The sequence below is a fragment of the Balaenoptera musculus genome, chromosome 7 (genome assembly GCF_009873245.2).
Source record: "Balaenoptera musculus isolate JJ_BM4_2016_0621 chromosome 7, mBalMus1.pri.v3, whole genome shotgun sequence".
In the NCBI taxonomy this organism is placed as follows: Eukaryota; Metazoa; Chordata; class Mammalia; order Artiodactyla; family Balaenopteridae; genus Balaenoptera; species Balaenoptera musculus.
Genome location: NC_045791.1, coordinates 75,666,160 through 75,682,446, shown reverse-complemented (window position 1 = coordinate 75,682,446; position 16,287 = coordinate 75,666,160).

Here is a 16,287-nt window from a genome sequence, read left to right as displayed (position 1 = left end):
GAAGTCCACCCACAGCAGTGAAGGTTCTGAGCCCCATGTCAGGCTTCCCAATCTAGGAGGCTGGCAACGAGAAGAGGAATACCCAGAGAATCAGACTTTGAAGGCTAGCGGGATTTGATTGCAGGACTTCAACAGGACTGCGGGAAACAGAGACTCCACTCTGTGTGTGCCCTCCACTGCTTGTGTCAGGGCACACACAAAGTAGTATGCACCTCAGGACCCAGGGTGAAGGAGCAGCGACTCCATAGGAGACAGAACCAGACCTACCTGCTTGTGTTGGCAGGTCTCCTGCAGAGGCGGGGGGCGGGGGGTGGCTGTGGCTCACCACAGGGACAAGGACACTGGCAGCAGAAGTTTGGGGAAGTACTCCTTGGCGTGAGCCCTCCCAGAGGCAGCCATTAGTCCCACCAAAGAGCCAGTGGGCTCCAATGCTGGGTCACCTCAGGCCAAACAACTGACAGGGAGGGAACTCAGTCCCACCTATCAGCAGACAAGTGGATTAAAGTTTTACTGAGCTCTGCCCACCAGAGCAACACCCCACTCTACCAACCACCAGTCCCTCCCATCAGGAAGCTTGCACAAGCCTCTTAGATACCCTCGTCCACCAGAGGGCAGACAGCAGAAGCAAGAAGAACTACAATCCTGCAGCCTGTGGAACGAAAACCACATTCACAGAAAGATAGACAAAATGAAAAGGCAGAGGACTATGTACCAGATGAAGGAACAAGATAAAACCCCAGAAAAAAAACTAAATGAAGTGGAGATAGGCAACCTTCTAGAAAAAGAATTCAGAATAATGATAGTGAAGATGATCCAGGACCTCAGAAAAAGAATGGAGGTGAAGATTGAGAAGATGCAAGAAATGTTTAAAAAAGGCCTAGAAGAACTAAAGACAAAACACCTAGAAGAATTAAAGAACAAACAAACAGAGATGAACAATATAGTAACTGAAATGAAAAATACACTAGAAGGAATCAACAGCAGAATAACTGAGGCAGAAGAACGGATAAGTGACCTGGAAGACAGAATGGTGGAATTCACTGCCACAGAACACAATAAAGAAAAAAGAATGAAAAGAAATGAACACAGCCAACAACATTGGGACAACATTAAATGCACCAATGTTCACACTATAGGGGTCCCAGAAGAAGAGAGAGAGAAAGGACCAGAGAAAATATTTGAAGAAACTATAGTCAAAAATTTCCCTAACATGGGAAAAGAAATAGCCACCCAAGTCCAGGAAGCACAGAGAGTCCCAGGCAGGTTAAACCCAAGGAGAAACATGCCGAGACACACAGTAATCAAACTGAGAAAAATTAAAGGCAAACAAAAATTATTAAAAGCAACAAGGGAAAAACAACAAATAACATACAAAGGAACTCCCATTAGCTTAACAGCTGATTTCTCAGCAGAAACCTTACAAGCCAGAAGGGAGTGGCATGATATATTTAAAGTGATGAAAGCGAAGAACCTACAACCAAGACTACTCTACCCAGCAAGGATCTAATTCAGATTCGACAGAGAAATCAAAAGCTTTACAGACAAGCAAAAGCTTAGAGAATTCAGCACCACCAAACCAGCTCTACAACAAATGCTAAAGGAACCTCTCTAAGTGGGAAACACAAGAGAAGAAAAGGACCTACAAAAACAAACCCAAAACAATTAAGAAAATGGTAATAGGAATATACATATCAGTAATTACCTTAAATGTGAATGGATGAAATGCTCCAATCAATAGACACAGGCTCGCTGAATGGATACAAAAACAAGACCCATATATATGCTGTCTACAAGAGACCCACTTCAGACCTAGGGACACATACAGACTGAAAGTGAGGGGATGGAAAAAGATATTCCATGCAAATGGAAATCAAAAGAAAGCTGGAGTAGCAATACTCATATCAGATAAAATAGACTTTAAAATAAAGCACGTTACAAGAGACAAGGAAGGACACTACATAATGATCAAGGGATCAATCCAAGAAGACGATATAACAATTATAAATATATATGCACCCAACATAGGAGCACCTCAATACATAAGGCAAATGCTAACAGCTATAAAAGAGGAAATCAAAAGTAACACAATAATAGTGGGGAACTTTAACACCTCACTTACACCAATGGACAGATCATCCAGACAGAAAATTAATAAGGAAACACAAGCTTTAAGTGATACAACAGACCAGATAGAGTTAATTGATATTTATAGGACATTCATCCAAAAATAGCAGACTACACTTTCTTCTCAAGTGCACACGGAACATTCTCCAAGATAGATCACATCTTGGGTCACAAATCAAGCATCGGTAAATTTAAGAAAATTGAAATCATATCAAGCATCTTTTCCAACCAAAATGCTATGAAGTTAGAAACAAATTACAGGGAAAACAACATAAAAAACACAAACACATGGAGGCTAAACAATATGTTACTAAATAACCAAGAGATCACTGAAGAATTCAAAGAGGAAATCAAAAAATACTGAGAGACAAATGACAATGAAAAACGACGATCCAAAACGTATGGGATGCAGCAAAAGCAGTTCTAAGAGGGAAGTCTATAGCAATACAATCCTACCTCAAGAAACAAGAAAAATCTCAAATAAACAGTCTAACCTTACACCTAAAGGAACCAGAGAAAGAAGAACAAACAAAACACAAAGTTAGTAGAAGGAAAGAAATCATAAAGATCAGAGCAGAAATAAATGAAATACAAACAAAGAAAACAATAGCAAATATCAGTAAAACTAAAAGCTGGTTCTGTGAGAAGATGAACAAAATTGATAAACCTTTAGCCAGACTCATCAGGAAAAAGACAGAGAGGGCTCAAATCAATAAAATTAGAAATGAAAAAGGAGAAGTAACAACTGACACTACAGAGATACAAAGCATCATTAGAGACTATTACAAGCAACTCTCTGCCAATAAAATGGACAACCTGGGAGAAATGGACAAATTCTTAGAAAGGTATAACCTTCCACAACTGAACCAGGAAGAAATAGAAAATATGAACAGACCAATCACAAGTAATGAAATTGAAACTGTGATTAAAAATCTTCTAACAGGGACTTCCTTGGTGGTGCAGTGGTTAAGAATCTACCTGCCAATGCAGGGACACAGGTTCAAGTCCTGGTCCGGGAAGATCCCACATGCCATGGAGCAACTAAGCCCATACACCACAACTACTGAGCCTGTGCTCTAGAACCCACAAGCCACAACTACTGAGCCCACGTGCCACAACTCCTGAGGCCCACACATCTAGAGCCCATGCTCCACAAAAAGAGAAGCCACCACAATGAGAAGCCCACACACCACAACGAAGAGTAGACTCCGTGTGCTGCAACTAGAGAAAACCCACGTCCAGGAACGAAGACCCAATGCAGCCAAAAATAAATAAATAAAATAAATAAATTTATTTTTAAAAAAATCTTCCAACAAAGAAAAGTCCAGGACCAGATGGCTTCACAGGTGACTTCTATCAAACATTTAGAGAAGAGCTAACACCCATTCATCTCAAACTCTTCCAAAAAATTGCAGAGGAAGGAACACTCCCAAACTCATTCTATGAGACCACCATCACCCTGATACCACAACCAGACAAAGATACTATAAAAAAATAAAATTACAGACTAATATCACTGATGAACATAGATGCAAAAATCCTCAAGAAAAACCTAGCAAACAGAATCCAACAACACATTAAAAGGATCATACACTGTGATGAAGTAGGATTTATCCCAGGGATGCAAGGATTCTTCAATATACACAAATCAATCAATGTGATACACCATATTAAAAAATTAAGAAATAAAAACCATATGATCCTCTCAATACATGCAGAAAAAGTTTTTGACAAAATTCAACACCCATTTATGATAAAAAACTCTCCAGAAAGTGGGCATAGAGGGAACCTACCTCAACATAATAAAGGCTATAGACAACAAACCCACAGCAAACAGCATTCTCGATGGTGAAAAACTGAAAGCATTTCCTCTAAGATGAGGAACAAGACAAGGCTGTCCACTCTCGCCACTATTATTCAATATAGTTTTGGAAGTCCCAGCCACAGCAATCAGAGAAGAAAAAGAAATAAAAGGAATACAAATTGGAAAATAAGAAGTAAAACTGTCACTCTTTGCAGATAACATGATACTATACATAGATAATCCTAAAGATGCTATCAGAAAACTACTAGAGCTAATCAATGAATTTGGTAAAGTTGCAGGATACAAAATTAATGCACAGAAATCTCTTGCATTCCTATACACTAACAAGAAAAGATCAGAAAGAGAATTTAAGGAAACAATCCCAACTTCAACAAAAAGAATAAAATACCTAGGAATAAACCTACCTAATGAGGTAAAAGACCTGTACTCAGAAAACTATAAGACACTGATAAAAGAAATCAAAGATGACACAAACAGATGGAGAGATATACCATGTTCTTGGATTGGAAGAATCAATATTGTGAAAATGACTCTACTACCCAAGGCAATCTACAGATTCAATGCAATCCCTATCAAATTACCAATGGCATTTTTTACAGAAGTAGAACAAAAACTCTTAAAATCTGTATGGAGACACAAAAGACCCCGAATAGCCAAAGCAATCTTGAGGGAAAAGAAAAACAGATCTGGAGGAATCAGACTCCCTGACTTAGACTATACTACAAAGCTACAGTAATCAAGACAATATGGTACTGGCACAAAAACAGAAATATAGATCAATGGAACAGGATAGAAAGCCTAGAGATAAACCCACACACCTATGGTCAACTAATCTATGACAAAGGAGGCAAGGATATACAGTGGAGAAAAGACAGTCTCTTCAATAAGCAGTGTTGGGAAAACTGGACAGCTACATGTAAAAGAATGAAATTAGAACACTCCCTAAAACCATACATAAAAATAAACTCAAAATGGATTAAAGACCTAAATCTAAGACCGGACACTATAAAACTCTTAGAGTAAAACATAGGAAGAACACTCTTTGACATAAATCACAGCAAGATCTTTTTTGACCCACCTCCTAGAGTAATGGAAATAAAAACAAAAATAAACAAATGAGACCTAATGAAACTTAAAAGCTTTTGCACAGCAAAGGAAACTACAAACAAGATGAAAAGACAACCCTCAGAATGGGAGAAAATATTTGCAAATGAAGCAACAGACAAAGGATCAATCTCCAAAATATATAAACAGCTCATGCAGCTCAATATTTTTAAAAAACCCAGTCAAAAAATGGGCAGAAGACCTAAATAGACATTTCTCCAAAGAATACATACAAATGGCCAAGAGGCACATGAAAAGCTGCTCAACATCACTAATTATTAGAGAAATCGAAATCAAAACTACAATGAGGTATCACCTCACACCAGTTAGAATGGGCATCATCAGAAAATCTACAAACAACAAACGTTGGAAAGGGTGTGGAGAAAAGGGTACCCTCTTGCACTGCTGGTGGGAATGTAAATTGATACAGCCACTATGGAGAACAGTATGAAGGTTCCTTAAAAAATTAAAAATAGAATTACCATATGACCCAGCAATCCCCACTACTGGGCATATACCTGGAGAAAACCATAATTCAAAAAGACACATGCACCCCAAGGTTCATTTCAGCACTATTTACAATAGCCAGGTCATGGAAGCAACCTAAATGCCCATCGACAGATGAATGGATAAAGAAGATGTGGTACATATATACAATGGAATATTACTCAGCCATAAAAAGGAACAAAATTGGGTCATTTGTAGAGAAGTAGATGGATCTAGAGACTGTCATACAGAGTGAAGTAAGTCCGAATGAGAAAAACAAATATCGTATATTAACGCATATATGTGGAATCTAGAAAAATGGTACAGATGAAACGGTTTGCAAGGCAGAAATTGAGACACAGATGTAGAGAACAAATGTATGGACACCAAGGGGGGAAAGCAGGGGTTGGGGGGGGGGGTGCTGGGATGAATTGGGAGATTGGGATTGACATGTAGACACTAATATGTATAAAATGATAACTAATAAGAACCTACTGTATAAAAAATAAAATTAAATTTAAAAAAAAAGAAAAAATAAACAAAGTCCTTAAGTTACTCATATTTTTACTACTGTGGGGAAATAGAGCTCAGCAAAACAACAAAACATCAACAGTCAATCAATCATTGAGCTCCTACTGAATGTAGGTTTTGTGCTAAGACTTTTATGTGCATTATCTCAATTAATCTATAGCCTGAAGTAGTAAATGCTATCATCCTTATTTGGGCGATGGAAAACAGAGGTTATATAACTCTCTCCAGGGCACACAGCAGAGTCAGAATCCAAAGCCTCACCATCACCACCACTGGATCACTATATTATAACACTACCCCCTCAAAACTTGACATCTCCCAAGCTTATCATCAGATGATAGTCAATGAAGCTACTCCAGATGCTTAAACGATGGCTTTGAATTTTGGTTGCCTCTAAAAATTTTCAGTGCTTCAAGGAGACCCAGCCTTAAACACATCCACATATATTGTGAAAGGGCAAATACAAATTAAAAATAAGAGGCTTAATTCTCCCTACTGAAAATAAGGGAAGAGACTTCTCCCCTTCTCCTTTTTCTTTCAGACTTTCTTTCTCTGTGCTTTTCAAATGGATGTAAATCTGTATAGTGGCTAAATAAGCCTCTTGCCAGTCTCACAACTCAGAAATGTTTCCTCAAGAACCATCTTTTTTTAGTGCAACTTTTGGAAATTCAAATTTCAAGAGTTATAGCTCCCTTATCTCTGTTTCAGTAAGAAGGTAAGAGCCTAACTTAGGTGGTTGCCTGGCTCTAATTTGCAAAACTACTTCCTGTTACAAAGATATGAGAAGTTTGTTTTTCCTCTGGATAAAGCCAATAAGATGGTCACCCCAATTCCCAGGTAAATTTGGGTTGGACTATGTGTGATGTAATGGGTTGTATCTGCTTGGCTATATAAGGGGGTGGGGGTAAGATTCTTATCTGTCTTTGCAGTCTCTTAAGGGTGGATTGCCTGTCATGGGTACCACAGGTCTCACGCTTATTCAATAATGAAACTGTTTTCTGTCTCTATCACTTTTGTGGAGAGGTTTTCTGGGTGCAAGAAGTTTTTGTTTTTTAATTATGTTTCCCCAGTGATAACCAATATGGATATTTTCTTGAGCATGGAACCAACAGAGGACAAACTCATGGAAAGATATTTTCAAGCCTACAGTCCTTAAATACAATGTGCAACCTGGATTTTCAGACAATCTTAGGTTACTGGATCTATGCTACTTGTATTCACTGCAATCTCTGAGGTGCCTTAAGAAAAAAGTTTGAATTTTTCCTGGAATTATTGTTTCTATCATGTGTTCCTTCAACCAAAAGCAAGCAGTGGTAACCTGCTTAATCCCATTGTGGAGAAAAAGTCACTCAATAGTTATGAAGTTACTTTAGTATATGCTGTGGTGTGCCCAAATCCACTTCAGTACTGAGCCCTTGTTCCACCAGATGTTGGGAGTGTGGGTTGTTCTCAGCTGAGCCCCTTTCCAGAAGTTGCCATAAGCTGAAGAGAGCCATCATGTCCAAAGTCAGGTCTACTCCCTGAGAGAAGGCTGAATTCAGCGACTATAGACTGTAGAGTAGGGGGCTAAGGGGGAATCCTGGTCACTAGGGACAACTTTGAAAGTCATCCTAGGATTGCTGAGGACTCTACTGCAACATCACAATTCAACTTCTTCTGCCCAGTTCTGTTTCCCTCACTCTTCTCAGGTGCTGTTCCCAAGCACAGGTCTGCAAAAAACTCCTGCCTGCAAATCTCAGAGTCTGTTTCCTGAGGAACTCAACTTGAAACACTCACCCAGATGAAAATTTTTCCAAATGTCAAGCAGTTACTTATTTCTGAGAATGTGATAGTAAAACATGATGAACATAAACCAGTGTTTCCTGATACCATCTTATAATGTGCAGAAGCTATATTTAGGCAAGGCTGCAACTGACCCATTCAGCACCTTTTTATGAATTAGAAAAAAGCTCTCCCATTGAATGGATGGGGCCCTGTGGCTACAAGGTGATGTGAGTGGAGCAGCAAGGACTGGGTTTCAGCCTACTCACTCCTTTGGCCAGACACCCTTACGCACTGAATAATCTACACAACAGTACATGGTGGCCTGCCTTAGGTACAAAAGATCAGTGTGCACCAAGGCAACAGTTGCATGCTACTCAAACAATGTAGTTGCTGGAGGAGAGCAGACCAGTGACAATTCAATTCAATAAATGTTTATACACAGATGTTTGAAATGTCAAGGAGAGAAGAACACTAGGGACATGACATGACGTATTGCCAAGATGCCTAAGGGTGTAAGAAAAATGCATTAAAAGGTGTCATGATTGTAGCTGTGAAAATATCGCATGCATTTGAAGGAAACCAGAATATGTCACCCCAAAATATGTCTCTTTGACATACTAATTATTTTAATTTGAAAGCAATTAAGAAGCAGTAAATGCAGAAAAAGCCCCCCTTTTTCTTCCTAAAGAAAGAAAACAAATTCTATCAGCCTAGAAGAATCTGCAAACAAATCTTTTTAAACTAACCCTTATCTTACTAGTTACTTCTTCACCATTTACTATCTCTAGCCCAAACCCTTTCGTCTTGTCAATTCCTTACAAATTTATCGTTTCTTTGTGTAAAAGGTATAAAAGCTTCCTGTTCTGGTCACTTCTCCAGGTCTTCATTCTCTTGTGAAGGCTCCCATGTACATGTGAAAATTCAATAAAATGTGTATGCTTTTCTCCTGTTAATCTGTCTTTGTCAGTTTAATTTTCAGACCCAGCCAAGGACCCTAAGAAGGTCAAGGAAAACTTTTTCCTCCCTTACAGTTCAAATCCAAGAATGAGATAAGAATGGGAAGAGAATAAAAACCAGCAAACTTAGTGGTCAGGAGGTGAGGCAAACACTGTAGGACTGAGTCTAGAAGGGAATAATATGTTCTGGGTAATCATTCTTGCCCTGAAGTCTTGCTGTGGGTCTTATTTTTGTACACAGTAGTATTATTTGCTCTTAAGGAAATATCTGAGAATGTTCAAAGGATTATACAGGTGAGATGTTCCAAACATCAGGTCTTTCCCTAAAAAGCAACTGAAAACATGTGTATAATTATCAAACCATACTTGTGTGAATGAATCAAGAAAAAAGTTCTCTACGGACTTGAGGACATGGGGGGGAAGGGGAAGCTAGGATGAAGTGAGAGAGTGACATGGACATATATACACTACTAAATGTAAAATGGATGGCTAGTGGGAAGCTGCTGCATAGCACAGGGAGATCAGCTCGATGCTTTGTGACCACTTAGAGGGGTGGGATAGGGAGGATAGAAGGGAGGCTTAAGAGGGAGGGGATATGGGGATATATGTATACTTATAGCTGATTCACTTTGTTGTACAACAGAAACTAACACAACATTGTAAAGCAATTATACTCCAATAAAGATATAAAAAAAGAAAAAAAGAAAAAGGTTCTCTGGTAATGATTGACTGTTCTTCACTCTCAGTCCAGAAGGAAGAGTAAAACAGTTAGGTGGAGGGTGCAGTGAGGGTTGTCTATTAATTTAATCTCTTATTCTATAAATATTTATGAGCTCCTACCTTATGCTGCACAACAGGTTCTACATTGTATATTCTTGTGTCTAAGTAGTTGCTCAAAGTAAACAGCATAATCAAATAAACCCATTAATTTTAATGGGTTTAAGCATAATCAAATAAACCCATTAATTTTTATAAGGAATTTTCCAATAAATCAGAAATTGCTCTAGAAATTGCTCTGAACTATCTCTATAACATTCTCTCTACATGGAAGTACTGTGTTGCCTGTAGAAGAAAAGGAAATCTTACCTCTTTGCTTCCTTAAGGCAGATTGTTTTTCAATCCTGTCCCTCACCTCTCCTATTTCAAATATCCAACCAGCACAGAGAAAAAGAAAGCACCTAATAATCCTCCAAAATACAACAATAGGCTAATAGACCTTAGAACAAGAAATAAATAAAATGGAAGCAGAGGCATCTTTTAAACATGTCTTTTCATGTTATTTTATCTACCAAGTTAAATCACTCCCTGGTCTGGAGTATCTCTGCACCTGGCAACTCTACTATGCTTCCACTTAGCACACTGAGTGTATAAACTTTCTATTTACTTAGCTCCTTTTCCCACTAGACCACAGGCTATGGAAGAGCGAGAACCAGGTCTTAATCATTGCCATATGACCTGCCTTAAAGGCTGGTCCACAGGAGGTAAGCAAATGGTTATCTAGGTCTATAAGCTAGAGAAGCATCCAAAGAGTTATCAAGAAGAGGACTGCTGAAAATAGATATTAGGCATTAGAATCTGAAGCTAGCAAACTTAAGAGGCAGGAACAGGAGAACTGCCAGTAAGGGAAGGCAAACAAGAAAGAGGGCAAGCTTGGGTAAATCTCTTAACAGACTGTGTGAAGGAAAATGATGAGGGACACTGGGACACTAGCACAAAATATAAGAAAATGGGATATTCCCATTTTAAATCGCATCAAAGAGAAATAAAATACCTAGGAATAAACCTAACCAAGGAGGGTAAAGACATACGCTGAGAACTACAAAACACTGATAAAGGAAATCAAAGGTGATTCAAGAAAATGGAAAGAAATCTGATGCCCTTGGATTAGAAGAATTAATACAGTTAAAATGGCCACACTACCCAAAGCAATCTACAGATTTAATGTAATCCCTATCAAATTACCCATAACATTTTTCACAGAACTAGAACAAATAATCCTAAAATTTATATGGAACCACAAAAGACCCAAAATTGACAAAGCAAACCTAAGGAAAAAGAACAAAGCTGGAGGCATAAGCCTCCCAGACTTCAGACAATACTACAGAACTACAGTAATCAAAACAGCGAGGTATTGGCACAAAAACAGACATATAAACAGAACAGAATAGAAAGCCCAGAAGTAAACCCACACAACTACAGTCAATTAACCTTTGACAAAGAGCACAAGAATATGCAATGGAGAAAAGACAGTCTCTTCAGCAAGTGGTGTTGGGAAAACTGGACAGCCTCATGTAAATCAATGAAGTTAAGACACTCCCAAACAACATAAACAAAAATAAGCTCAAAATGGCTTAAAGACTTAAGACGTGACACCATAAAACTCCTAGAAGAGAACATAGGCAAAACATTCTCTGACATAAATAGTAGCAATGTTTTCTTAGATCAGCCTCCCAAGGCAATAGAAATAAAAGCAAAAATAAACAAATGGGAACTAATCAAACTTATAAGCTTTTGCAGAGCAAAGGAAGCCATAAACAAAATGAAAAAACAGCCTACAGAATGGGAGAAAATATTTGCAAATGATGCAACTGACAGGGGCTTAATTTCCAAAATATACAAACAACTCATACAACTCAATAATGAAACAAACAAAAATCAAAAAATGGGCAAAATACCTAAATAGACATTTTTCCAAAGAAGACATTCATGCGGCAAACAGAGAAATGCAAATCAAAACTACATTGAGGTATCACCTGACACTGGTCAGAACGGCCATCATTAAAGTCTACAACTAATAAATGCTGGAGAAAGGGTGCGGAGAAAAAGGAACTCTCCTACACTGTTGATGGGAATGTAAATTGGTGCAGCCACTATGGAAAACAGTATAGAGGTTTCTCAAAAAACTAAAAATAGAGTTGCCATATGATCCAGCAATCCCACTCTTGGGCATATATCTGGAAAAGACAAAAAGCTCTAATTCAAAAAGATACACGCACCCCAATGTACACAGTGGCAATATTTACAATAGCCAAAACATGGAAACACTCTGATATATATATAAATGGACTATATATATATTCCATTTATATATATAAATGGACTATTACTCAGCCATTAAAAAAAAGAATAAAATAATGGAAGAGGAGACCTTCAAGATGGCGGAAGAATAAGACGTGGAGATCACCTTCCTCCCCACAAATACATCAGAAATACATCTACATGTGGAACAATTCAGAACACCTACTGAACGCTGGCAGAAGACCTCAGACCTCTCAAAAGGCAAGAAACTCCCCATGTACCTGGGTAGGGCAAAAAAAAAAAAAGAAAAAACAGAGGCAAAAGAATAGGGACAGGACCTGCACCAGTGGGAGGGAGCCGTGAAGGAGGAAAGGTTTCCACACACTAGGAAGCCCCTTCGCGGGCGGACACTGCGGGTGGCGGAGGGGGGAAGCTTCGGAGCCACGGAGGAGAGCGCAGCCACAGGGGTGCGGAGGGCACAGCGGAGAGATTCCCACACAGAGGAGCGGTGCCGAGCAGCACTCACCAGCCCGAGAGGCTTGTCTGCTCACCCGCCAGGGCGGGCGGGGACTGGGCTCGGGCTTCGATCGGATCCCAGGGAGAGGACTGGGGTTGGTGGCGTGAATACAGCCTGAAGGGGTTAGTGCACCACAGCTAGCCGGGAGGGAGTCCGGGAAAAAGTCTGCAGCTGCCCAAGAGGCAAGAGACTTTTTCTTGCCTCTTTGTTTCGGGGTGCATGAAGAGAGGGGATTCAGACCACCGCCTAAACGAGCTCCAGAGATGGGCGCGAGCCATGGCTATCAGCGCGGACCTCAGAGACGGGCATGAGACGCTAAGGCTGCTGCTGCAGCCACCAAGAATCCTGTGTGCGAGCACAGGTCACTATCCACACCTCCCCTCCCGGGAGCCGGTGCAGCCCGCCACTGCCAGGGTCCCGTGATCCGGGGACAACTTACCCGGGAGAACACACAGCGCGCCTCAGGCTACTGCAACGTCATGCCGGCCTCTGCCGCCGCAGGCTCGCCCCACATTCCGTACCCCTTCCTCCCCCGGCCTGAGTGAGCCAGAGCCCCCGAAGCAGCTGCTCCTTTAACCCCGTCCTGTGTGAGCGAAGAACAGATGCCCTCAGGCGACCTACACGCAGAGACAGGGCCAAATCCAAAGCTAAACCCCAGGAGCTGTGGGAACAAAGAAGAGACAGGGAAATCTCTCCCAGTAGCCTCAGGAGCAGTGAATTAAATCTCCACAATCAGTTTGATGTACCCTGCATCTGTGGAATACCTGAATAGACAAGGTATCATCCCAAATTGAAGCGGTGGACTTTGGAAGAAACGATATATATTTTTTCTTCCTTTTTCTCTTTTTGTGACTGTGTCTGTGTATGCTTCTGTGTGTAATTTTGTCTGTATAGCTTTGCTTTTACCATTTGTCCTAGGGTTCTGTCTGCCCTTTTTTTTTTTTTTTTTTAGTATAGTTTTTAGCACTTCTTATCATTGGTAGATTTGTTTTTTGGTTTGGTTTCTCTCTTCTTTCTTTCTTTTTTTTAAAATTACATTTCAATTTTTTTATTTTTAATAATTATTTTTAATTTTAATAAATTTATTCTTTCTCTCTTTCTTTCTCTCTCTCTTTCTTTCCTTCTTTCTCCCTTTTATTCTGAGCCGTGTGGATGACAGGATGTTGGTGTTCCCGCTGGGTGTCATGCCTCTGCCTCTAAGGCAGGAGAGCCAAGTTCAGGAAATTCGTCCACCAGGGACCTCCCAGCTCCACGTAATATCAAACAGCAAAAGCTCTCCCAGAGATCTCCATCTCAATGCTAAGACCCAGCTCCACTCAACGACCAGCAAGCTACAGTGCTGGACACCCTATGCCAAACAACTAGCAAAACAGGAACACAACCGCACCCACTAGCAGAAAGGCTGCCTAAAATCATAATAAGGTCACAGACACCCCAAAACACACCACCTGATGCAGACCTGCCCACCAGAAAGACAAGATCCAGCCTCATCCACCAGAACACAGGCACAAGTCCCCACCAACAGGAAGCTTACAAAACCCACTGAACCAACCTTAGCCACTGGGGGCAGACACCAAAAACAATGGGAACTACGAACCTGCAGCCTGCAAAAAGGAGACCCCAAACACAGTAAATTAAGCAAAATGAGAAGACACAGAAACACACACCAGATGAAGGAGCAAGGTAAAAACCCACCAGACCACACAAATGAAGAGGAAATAGGCAGTCTACCTGAAAAAGAATTCACAGTAATGATAGTAAAGATGACCCAAAATCTTGAAAATAGAATGGAGAAAATACAAGAAATGTTTAACAAGGACCTAGAAGAACTAAAGAGCAAACAAACAATGATGAACAAGACAATAAATGAAATTAAAAATTCTCTAGAAGGAATCAATAGCAGAATAACCGAGGCAGAAGAACGGATAAGTGACTTGGAAGATAAAATAGTGGAAATAACTACTGCAGAGCAGAATAAAGAAAAAAGAATGAAAAGAATTGAGAACAGTCTCAGAGACCTGTGGGACAACATTAAATGCACCAACATTCGAATTATATGGGTCCCAGAAGAAGAAGAGAAAAAGAAAGGGACTGAGAAAATATTTGAACAGATTATAGTTGAAAATTTCCCTAATATGGGAAAGGAAATAGTTAATCAAGTCCAGGAAGCACAGAGAGTCCAAAACAGGATAAATCCAAGGGGAAACATGCCAAGATACATATTAATCAAACTATCAAAAATTAAATACAAATAAAAAATATTAAAAGCAGCAAGGGAAAAACAACCAGTAACATACAAGGGATTCCCCAAAAGGTTAACAGCTGATCTTTCAGCAGAAACCCTGCAAGCCAGAGGGAGTGGCAGGACATATTTAAAGTGACGAAAGGGAAAAGCCTACAACAAAGATTACTCTACCCAGCAAGGATCTCATTCAGATTCGATGGAGAAATTAAAACCTTTACAGACAAGCAACAGCCAAGAGAACTCAGCACCACCAAACCAGCTGTACAACAAATGCTAAAGGACCTTCTCCAGGCAGGAAACACAACAGAAGGAAAAGACCTACAATAAGTAACCCCAAACAATTAAGTAAATGGTAATAGGAACATACATATCGATAATTACCTTAAATGTAAATGGATTAAATGCTCCAACCAAAAGACATAGACTGGATGAATGAATATAAACACAAGACCCATATATATGCTGTCTACAAGAGACCCACTTCAAACATAGGGACACTTACAGACTGAAAGTGAGGGGATGGAAAAAGATATTCCATGCAAATGGAAATCAGAAGAAAGCTGGAGTAGCAATTCTCATATCAGACAATATAGACTTTAAAACAAAGACTATTACAAGAGACAAAGAAGGACACTACATAATGATCAAGGGATCAATCCAAGAAGAAGATATAACAATTGTAACTATTTATGCATCCAACATAGGAGCACCTCAATACATAAGGCAAATACTAACAGCCATAAAAGGGGAAATCGATGGTAACACAATCATAGTAGGGGACTTTAACACCCCACTTTCACCAATGGAAAGGTCATCCAAAATGAAAATAAATAAGGAAACACAAGCTTTAAATGATACATTAAACAAGACGGACCTAATTGATATTTATAGAACATTCCATCCAAAAATAACAGAATACACTTTCTTCTCAAGTGCTCATGGAACATTCTCCAGGATAGATCATATCTTGGGTCACAAATCAAGCCTTGGTAAAATTAAGAAAATTGAAATTGTATCAAGTATCTCTTCCGACCACAACGCTATGAGACTAGATATCAATTACAGGAAAAAAATCTGTTAAAAATACAAGCACATGGATGCTAAACAATACACTACATAATAACCAAGAGATCACTTAAGAAATCGAAGAGGAAATCAAAAAAGAACCCTAGAAACAAATGACAATGAAAACACGATGACCCCAAACCTATGGGATACAGCAAAAGCAGTTCTAAGAGGGAAGTTTACAGCAATACAATCCTAACTTTAAGAAACAAGAAACATGTCAAATAAACAACCTAACCTTACACCTAAAGCAATTAGAGAAAGAAGAACAAAAAAACCCCAAAGTTAGCAGGAGGAAAGAAATCATAAAGATCACATCAGAAATCAATGAAAAAGAAATGAAGGAAACAGTAGCAAAGATCAATAAAACTAAAAGCTGGTTCTTTGAGAAGATAAACAAAATTGATAAACCATTAGCCAGACTCATCAAGAAAAAAAGGGAGAAGACTCAAATCAATAGAATTAGAAATGAAAAAGGAGAAGTAACAACTGACACTGCAGAAATACAAAGGATCATGAGAGATTACTACAAGCAACTATATGCTAATAAAATGGACAACCTGGAAGAAATGGACAAATTCTTAGAAAGGCACAACCTTCCGAGATTGAAACAGGAAGAAATAGAAAATATAAACAGACCAATCACAAGCAC